The sequence below is a fragment of the Penaeus monodon genome, chromosome 6 (genome assembly GCF_015228065.2).
Source record: "Penaeus monodon isolate SGIC_2016 chromosome 6, NSTDA_Pmon_1, whole genome shotgun sequence".
Taxonomy (NCBI): domain Eukaryota; kingdom Metazoa; phylum Arthropoda; class Malacostraca; order Decapoda; family Penaeidae; genus Penaeus; species Penaeus monodon.
Genome location: NC_051391.1, coordinates 20996482 through 21006447, shown reverse-complemented (window position 1 = coordinate 21006447; position 9966 = coordinate 20996482). Strand labels below are relative to the sequence as shown.

General features: G+C 36.9%; 2 pseudogenes; one reads left to right on the top strand and one right to left on the bottom strand.

The window, feature by feature from the left end:
* Positions 1 to 694: 694 nt before the first annotated feature.
* On the bottom strand, positions 695 to 1084 carry LOC119574333 (annotated as a pseudogene).
* A 207-nt stretch (positions 1085 to 1291) lies between these two features.
* On the top strand, positions 1292 to 1682 carry LOC119574334 (annotated as a pseudogene).
* Positions 1683 to 9966: the final 8284 nt, after the last annotated feature.

Genomic DNA, 9966 nt, shown 5'->3' with positions numbered 1-9966 from the left:
TTCTCACTTCTACCCTTTTCTTCTTTTTATCCTCTCTATCACCCACTTTATCTACCCTTCTATCTTTTTTATCCTCTTCTATTTTTCTATTTTTCTATCCTCTCATATTTATTTCTATCACATCTATCCTCATTTTATATATATATTATATATATATATATACATAATACATACATATGTGTGGTATATATGTAGTCATATATAGATAATATATGTGTATACATTTTTCATATATATGTGTATATATACACATACTTTGTTATATGTATATGTATGTTTTTGTATATATAGAGATCTTGACACAAAGTATACATGTAGATGTATGAGGTGCAGTCAGGTAAGACATGTGTGCAACAAATTGCCTTACAGTGGCCTTTACATATACCAAATGTAATGGTTATATGGGGTCTTGTGATTGTATGTTATATGTAGTTGTATTTTATGTATGTTTGATGTGTGAAATCAATGAATGTGTTTCGTCTCTAATTAATGTAATCCATTTGCTTTTAAAAACATGAGCGTTTGTGTCTGTAATCGTATATGAATAGATGTACATTATGTACTAATTCAAGTCATAATACAAAATGTAGGGGTGTGTGGTATGAGTATGGCATTTTATTATAATAGATTTGTAAATTTTTCTCATTAGGAAGATGCTGTGGCTCCTAAAGGAGCCGATGTTGAGAGGGGGACAACCAAGAAAAATGTTTATTTCTTCTCGGTCTTCTTGGGGAGGAGCACAGCCTGGATGTTAGGCAGAACACCACCCTGGGCAATGGTGACGCCAGACAGCAGTTTGTTGAGCTTCATCGTTACGGATGGAAAGCTGCAAGTGACGGGGGATGATACGGGTCTCTTGTTGTCACGAGCGGCGTTACCTGCCAATTCCAGGACCTCAGCGGCCAGGTATTCCATGACGGCAGCCAGGTCCCAGGGGGGCACCAGCTCCCACACGCTCGGCGTAGTTGCCCTTACGCAGAAGGCGGTGAATTCTGCCAACAGGGAACTAAAGGGCCCGGCCCTGCGGGAAAGCGGGACTTTGACTTCCCCTTTACCTTCCCAAACCCTTACCACGACCAGACATGATGTTTGCTGTTAGGTACTTTAAAAAACCCTTTACGCGGTTTGTCGAGCTTAGCTTTTTTAGGCGGCCCGGTTGACTGAGTCAGATTGCGACGGCTGGCATGTGGAAAAGGACCTCAGATGAGCCAGTAGTCGTGGTCCATGTACGCGGAGGGGGCATGCGCGTCGAACAATAAAAGGAAAAGTGAGTGGGGGCTTCATTCTTCGTGCCGTAAGTACGATTGACATCATGCCACCCAAAACTTCCGGAAAGGCTGCCAAGAAGGCCGGTAAGGCCCAAAAGTCTATCACCAAGGGTGATAAGAAGAAGAAGCGCAGGAGGAAGGAGAGCTACAGAAATCTACATTACAAGGTGCTCAAGCAGGTCACCCTGACACTGGTATCTCCTCCAAGGCCATGTCTATCATGAACTCTTTGTGAAGACATTTTTGAACGCATTGCAGCTGAGGTTCCCGCCTTCCCACACTACAACAAGCGTTCCACCATCACCAGCCGGGAGATTCAGACCGCTGTCAGGTTTTTTGCTGCCCGGAGAACTGGCTAAGCCCCGCCTTTAGTGAGGGAACTAAGCCGTCACCAAGTACACTTCTTCCAAGTAAATCTCTAGGTTGCATGATTACTTGCCTCCTAGAACAACATCGGCTCCTTTAGGAGCACAGATCGTGATAAAGCAGATATACAATGACGTTAGTAACCCAATTGCCACCACTACCTTCCTGCTAGTACTAGTACTACTAGTAGAGTTTTAGTACTAAAACTACTGCTACTACTACTACTACTATACTACTATTTACTGCTACTACTGCTGCCACCACTACCATTCTGTTCTAGAAGTTCTTTGGTATTATTCCCAAAACATTGTGATAATTAATTATACTCTATTACTACCACTCCATTACTGTCCTATAAGTTTATTTATTATTACCAACTTTGTGATAATTATAGTACTACTACTACCTTTGTGTCCACATGTTTATTATTATCAACATTGTGATAATCATACTACTAGTACCAGTACCATTACTGTCCTATAAGTTCATTTATTCTTACCAACATTGTGATAATCATAGTCTCAATAAGAATAAGGGACACTATCCATATCAATGGTATTAGAAAGAAAAAACAAAATTTCCCCCCTATTCAAGGAATGTGCAAATCAGGATAGTAGTCACTAGGGCCTACGACTACTACTACTACAAATACTCCTCCTACTCCTGGATATTTATTTATTTATTTAGTAGATAGACCTTGGATCATGGCATTTGTTTATTCTGTTACTCAAAGTGAGTCATAAGATAATGTTAGTGTTAGTGTGGTCTTGATTGCAATATATATATATGTATATATATATTTTATAATTTTATAATATATATAGATTGTGTGTGTGTATAGGTATATATATGTATATTAAATTGTATATGATATAGGAATGAGAGAGTGTATGTGTGTTGGGGTGTGTGTGTTGGTGTGGTGGTGTGTTTGTGTGTGTGTGTGTTTGGGGTGTGTGTGTGTGGTGTGTGTGGTGTGTTTGTTGGTGTGTGTGTGTGTGCGGTATGTGTGAGGTGTATGTATATAATGTATATTATTCATATCTTCATATCTATCTACGATTATTTTCTGTCTGTCTGTTTCGTTGTCTGTCTGTTGTTGTCTCGTTCTCTCTCTCTCTCTCTCTCTCTCTCTCTCTCTGTCTCTCTCTGTCTCGTCTCGTCTCTGTTCTTTTCTTCTCTTCTTCTCTTTCTCTTTCTTTTTCTCTCTTCTCTCTTCTCCTCTCTCTCTCTCTCCCCTTCTCTCTCTCTCTCTCTCTCTCTCTATATATATATATATATATATATATATATATATATATATATATATATATATATATATATATATATATACACACACATTTATGTGTGTATGTATATGTGTGTGTATGCAAACACACACACACACACAAATATAATACATACATGTATTTCAATATCTACATGTATATATAGATATAGATGGGTAGATAGATAGATAATGGAAATATATTTTCAGAATACGGAGTCTACGTAAGTCACTCACATGATCCATTTTCTATTTATTACATTTCAAAGAAAATGAAGAACAGATGTTCTGTAATAACACTTAAAATCTTTCTAAAAGTCTGCAGTTATCACTGACAGTACTGGAATTCATATAACAAACAGCTGCGGTTACAGGGTTTCTTACGTAGCATCAGACAAGACATAGTAGAAGATTTTACTTGAATTCTTGAAGTGAATATATGAAAGTACCAAAATTTCCCAAATAAAGGGTTATGGGGTCGGTTTTCCATTTTTTTGAAATCCCCCCCCTCACATTTCCTCGATCTTCGGAAGAAGAACAAGAACCGCTGCACCGCTCGCTCAACGGAAAAAAATGTCTAGTCAGAGAAAATCTTTTGTTGGGACGTTATGGCGAAGTGGTCTGGTTTTTTTCTGGGGCTCGAATCCTAGGAGGGAGCACGCACACCCCCAAACACACACCCCACACACACACACCCCAAAACACACACACACCAACCCCCACCCAAAATATAATATATATATAATATATATATATATATATATATTATACACCAAAACCCCCACACCACACACACACACACACACAACACACACACACACACAAACACACAAAAAAAACACACCCCAACCAACCACCACACCACAACACCCCACACACAACACACACACACACCCCCTCACATACACCAAAACCACACACACACACACACCCCACACACACATAGTGGTGTGTGAGGATACTTAAAAATATAATTTAAAATATATTATATATATTATAATAATATATACCCCCCCCCCCCACACACACACACATATGTGTGTGTGTGAATGTGTGTATATTCCGGCATTCACTAGTATTTATATAAGAAAAATGACATTGCCCTGCCAACAAGGCGCGCAGTGCCATGAGCGCAGAAACTTACACACGCTCATCCATTCAATACTTTTTGGGGAAAGGGGGGGGGGGGGGGGGGGGGGAGGACTTCCTTGCCTTCCTTCCTAGTCTGCGGAGGCAAGATCCCTTCGCCCAGACCAGCTTTCTCCTCTGTCAACATGCCTATGTTTATATATATATATTTATTATATATATATTATATAGTATATATATATATATATATTTATATATATATATATATTTAATAATATATGCACAAACACCCACACACCAAAAACACACACACACAACCACACACACAACACATACAACACACCACACAACTACACATACACAGCACACACACACACACACACACACCACCCCACACCACAAACACACCAGAAATATATTTATATATATCATATATAATATATATATATTAAAAAATATAGATACATATATATATAATATATATATATTATTATATAATATTATATACATATACATATATACACGTATTTTAGTAGTATATATATATATATATATATTATATATATATATATTAATAAAATTATAATATAATATATATAATACACACACACACACACACATATATTATATATAATATATATATATATATATTAATATATATTATATAATATTATACATAAAACATAGTATTTTTGGGGGAAAAACACATGTTTATATATATAGTTATATTATATAATATATATATAATATATATATATAATGATTAGTATATATATACACATATATATATGTATATAATACATATATATGTATGTATTTAAAATTATATTACATGTATATAGTATGGGAGGGGGGGCCATTTCTTCGATGGCCCCTTCAGCCGGTTTATGAAACAGCTATATACAACGGATGGGGCCCGCGGGGGCCGAATGGTTAGAGCGTCGGACTCAAGACTGTCACGACGGGAATCGAGTTCGAGGGTTCGAGCACCGGTCGGCGCGTTTTTTCCCTTGGGCAAGGAACTTCACCTCGATTGCCTACCCAGCCCCCCGGGGGGGCCAAGCCAGCCCAAGTCAGTGCGGGGTTTTAAAAGAGATGGGACTCGATTAAAAAAAAAAAAAAAAAAAAAAAAAACCGGAGGAAGGGAATGGGAAAAAAACCGCTTAAAAATTTCCAAGAAAAAAAACATGGAAGCCCCTGATGCAAAGCTGCGGTGGGCCCAATGGTTTGAGCGTCGGACTCAAGACTGTCACGACGGCAATCTGAGTTCGGGGTTTGAGGCAGCGGCCGGCCGTTTTTTCCCCGGGGGAAGCAACTTTACCCGATTTCCTACCCAGATGGGGGGCCAAGCCAGCCCAAGTCAGTGTGGTCCAAGCCGGATAAAATAGAGAGAATGTTACCTAAAAAGGTAACACCGGCAATCCGTGGAAAGGAACTGGGGACCCTACAAGTCTCACTCCAAGAGCATCACAACATGAAAAACTAAGTTCATGCTTGGGCCACGGCGGCTCAGACATGAACCTACCGTTAAAGGATGGGATATATGTATATATATATATATATATATATATATATTATTATAATATATATTTTATTAATATATATATACACACCCCCGCACAACACCATAACACACAATATATGTATATAACACACACACATATATATATATATATATATATATATATATATATATATAAATAAAAAAATAATGTAATATATATATATATATATATATACCCATAAAACACACTCATGTATGTATATATGTATACATGATATATAGACATAAAAATACATATATATATATATATATATATATATATATATATATAAAATATATATATATATATATATTTTTACTGCCGCGATGGTCCAGTTGATAGAGCACTGGACACGAACCATGTCCCGAGTTCAATTCCCGCGCGGCAGGCTTAAAAATGCGGCATCGACTGTGTAAAACGGCGAGGGAAAACGAATATCGCCTGAAATTTAAAAGAGGTGTTAGGAAGTGGCTTCCAACAATATACTTATTAAAAGGCATAAATGGGCAAAAGTGAGATGCAAATAACCTCTCAAAATAGTGAATTTGAGAGAGGTTAGATCTTACAGTGGGTTAAAGGCTGTTGAACAAACAAAAACAAAAATTATATGTGATATTATGTGTGTGTATATATACATATATATATATATATATATATATATATACATATATATACACACACATATATATCACATATATTTTTTGTTTGTTTGTTCAACAGCCATTTAACCCACTGTAGGATCTAAGCCTCTCTCAATTCACTATTGAGAGGTTATTTGGCAGTCTCACTTTTGCCTGATTGGATGCCCTTCCTAATCAACCGCTATCACTTGTGCCACGGCGGCGACTTCCCCTACGACACCTGCGTTTTGACTTCTCAAGGCGATATGTCGTTTTCTCGCCGTGAGCCAGCAGTCGAAGTGCAGGCATTTTTACGCCTGCCGCGGCGGGGAATTGAACTCGGGACCATGGGCTTCGGTGTCCAGTGCTCTATCAACTGGACCCTCGCGGCAGTATATATATATATATATATATATATATATATATAATATATATATATATATATATATGTATGTATGTATGTCTATATATTCATGTATACATATATACATACATAGGGTTTTATGGGTATATATATATATATATAAAGATATATATATATATATATATATATATATATATATATGTATATATATACATATATACCTATCCTTTAACGGTAGGTTCATGTCTGAGCCGCCGTGGTCACAGCATGATACTTAGTTTTTTCATGTTGTGATGCTCTTGGAGTGAGTACTTGGTAGGGTCCCCAGTTCCTTTCCACGGAGAGTGCCGGTGTTACCTTTTTAGGTAATCATTCTCTCTATTTTATCCGGGCTTGGGACCAGCACTGACTTGGGCTGGCTTGGCCACCCAGTGGCTAGGTAGGCAATCGAGGTGAAGTTGCTTGCCCCAGGGAACAACGCGCCCGGCCGCTGACTCGAACCCTCGAACTCAGATTGCCGTCGTGACAGTCTTGAGTCCGACGCTCTAACCATTCGGCCACCGCAGCTTTGACGATCATGGGCTTCCATGATTTTTCTTGGCAATTTAGAGCGGTGGTTTTGCCATTGCCTTCCTCCCGGTGTTTTTTTTTTTTTTTTTTTTTTAATCGAGTCACCATCTCTATTTACCCGGCACTGACTTGGGCTGGCTTGGCCACCCAGTGGCTAGGTAGGCAATCGAGGTGAAGTTCCTTGCCCAAGGGAAACAACGCGCCGGCCGGTGACTCGAACCCTCGAACTCAGATTGCCGTCGTGACAGTCTTGAGTCCGACGCTCTAACCATTCGGCCACCGCGGCCCCATACAGTTGTATATAGCTGTTTCATAAACCGGCTGAAGTGGCCATCGAGGAGAAACTGGCCCCGCCTCCACATACATATATACATGTATATATATATATAAATACATACATATATATGTATATATATACATATATATATGTGTATATATATACATATATACATATATATATATATATATATATATATAATATTATATATATAATATATATATATATATTATATATATATATATATATATATATATATATGTGTGTGTGGTGTGTGTATGTATATATATATATATATATATATATATATATATATATATATATACATATATATGTATGTGTATATATACATAGATATATAATACTATATATATATATATATATATATATAGAAAGATATGTATATTTATAAATATATGTGTATCTATATATTTATATATAAAAATTATATAATATATATTATATATATATTTCTGTGTGTGTTGTGGTGTGGGTTGTGTGGGTGTGGGGTGTGTGTGCATGTGTATGTGTATGGGGGTGTGGGTTGTGTGTATGTGTGTGTGTGGTGTGGTGTGGTGTTGTGTGTGTGGTGTGTGTTGTGTGGAATATATTATAATATTTTAATATATATATATAATATATATATATATAATACTAATATATATATATATATATAATATTTTAAAATATAAAATAGCTGTGACAAGGAGAAAGCGGTCTGGGCAAGGGATTTTTCCCTCCGCAGACTGGGAAAGGGAAGGAAGGAAGTCCTCCCTCCCCCTCCCCCCCTCCTCCCTTCCTGCAAAAAAGTATTGAATGGGATGATGCTGTGTGTAAGGTTTCTGCTGCGTCATGGCACTGCGCGCCTTGATGGCAGGGCAATGTCATTTTTCTTATATAAATACTAGTGAATGCCGGAATATACACACATTCACACACACACATATGTGTGTGTGTGTTGGGGGGGGGGGGTTATAATATATATATATATAATATAATTATATATATATAATAATATATAATATAAAGTACTCACACACACACATATGTGGTGGTGTGTGGTGTGTGTTGTGTGTGTGTGTGAGTGTGAGTGTGTTGGTGTGTGTGGGGTGTGTGTGGTGGTGTGTGTGTGTGGTTTGGTGTGTGTTTGTGTGTTGTTGTGTGTGTGTGTTGGTGTGTGTGCTTGTGTTCGTGTGTGTGTGTGGTGTGTGTGGGTGTGTGTGTATACTTAATTATAAAAAATATATAAAAATATATATTATAATATGTGTGTGTGTGTGTGTGTGTGGTGTGTGTGGTGTGTGGTGTGTTTGGTGCGTGCTCCTCCCTGGATTCGCCCCCCGAGAAAGAACCAGCCATTTCGCCAAAGCCCCAAAAAAAGATTTTCTCGACTAGAATTTTTTCCCTTTTAGCGGCGGGCAGCGGGTTTTTGTTCTCTTCCCAAGATCGAGGAAATGTGAGCGATTTTAATAGAAATGGGAAACGACCGCTAAAATTTTTCATTTGGCAATTAGGATTTTATAATTTACTTTAAGAAATTTAAGTAAAATTTTTTTTTCTATTCTTTTGATCTACGTAAGAAACCGTAAAGCAGCTGTTTGTTATATGAATTCCAGTACTGTCAGTGATAACTGCAGACTTTTAGAAAGATTTTAAGTGTTATTACAGAACATCTGTTCTTCATTTTCTTTGAAATGTAATAAAAAGAAAAAGGATCATGTGAGTGACTAGTAGATCCGTATTTTGAAAATAATTCCATTATCTATCTATCACCCATCTATATTATATAACATGTAGAAAAATTGAAATACATGATTATTATATTTGGGTTTTTGTGTGTGTGTTTTATACACAACATAACATACACACATAAAGTGTGGTTATTATATAATATATATATATAAAAAATAATTTTTATATATATATATATAAAATATATATATATAAGAGAGAGAGAGAGTAGATGGGAGAGAGAGGGAGGAGGGAAGGAGAGAGAGAATAGAGAGAGAGAAGAGAGAGAAGAGAAAAGAAAAGAGAGACAGAGCAGAGACAGGAAGAGACAGAGACAGAGAGAGACAGAGAGAGAGGGAAAAGGAGAGAAGAGAGAGAGAGGGGGAAAGAAGGGCAGAAGACAGACAGACAGACGAAGAAGACAGACAAATAATCGAAGATAGAATGAAGATAGAATATATTACTATATATACATACACATCACACTACACGCAACACACACACACACCACCACACACACACACACACACACACACAACACACTCACACACACCCACACACACACACACCAACACACACCACACCAACACTCTCTCATTCCTATATCAATACATAATTACTATATAACCTAACACACACACAATATATATATATATATATAATATTATATTATATATAATATATTCAATCAAGACCACACTAACACTAAAAATATTTATGACTCACTTGGTAACAGAATAAACAAATGCCCTGATCCAAGGTCTACTACTAAATAAATAAAATAAAATACCAGGGGGAGGAGGGAGTTTTAGTAGTAGTAGTCGTAGGGCCCCAGTGAATACTATCCTGATTGCACATTCCCCTTTTTTTTTT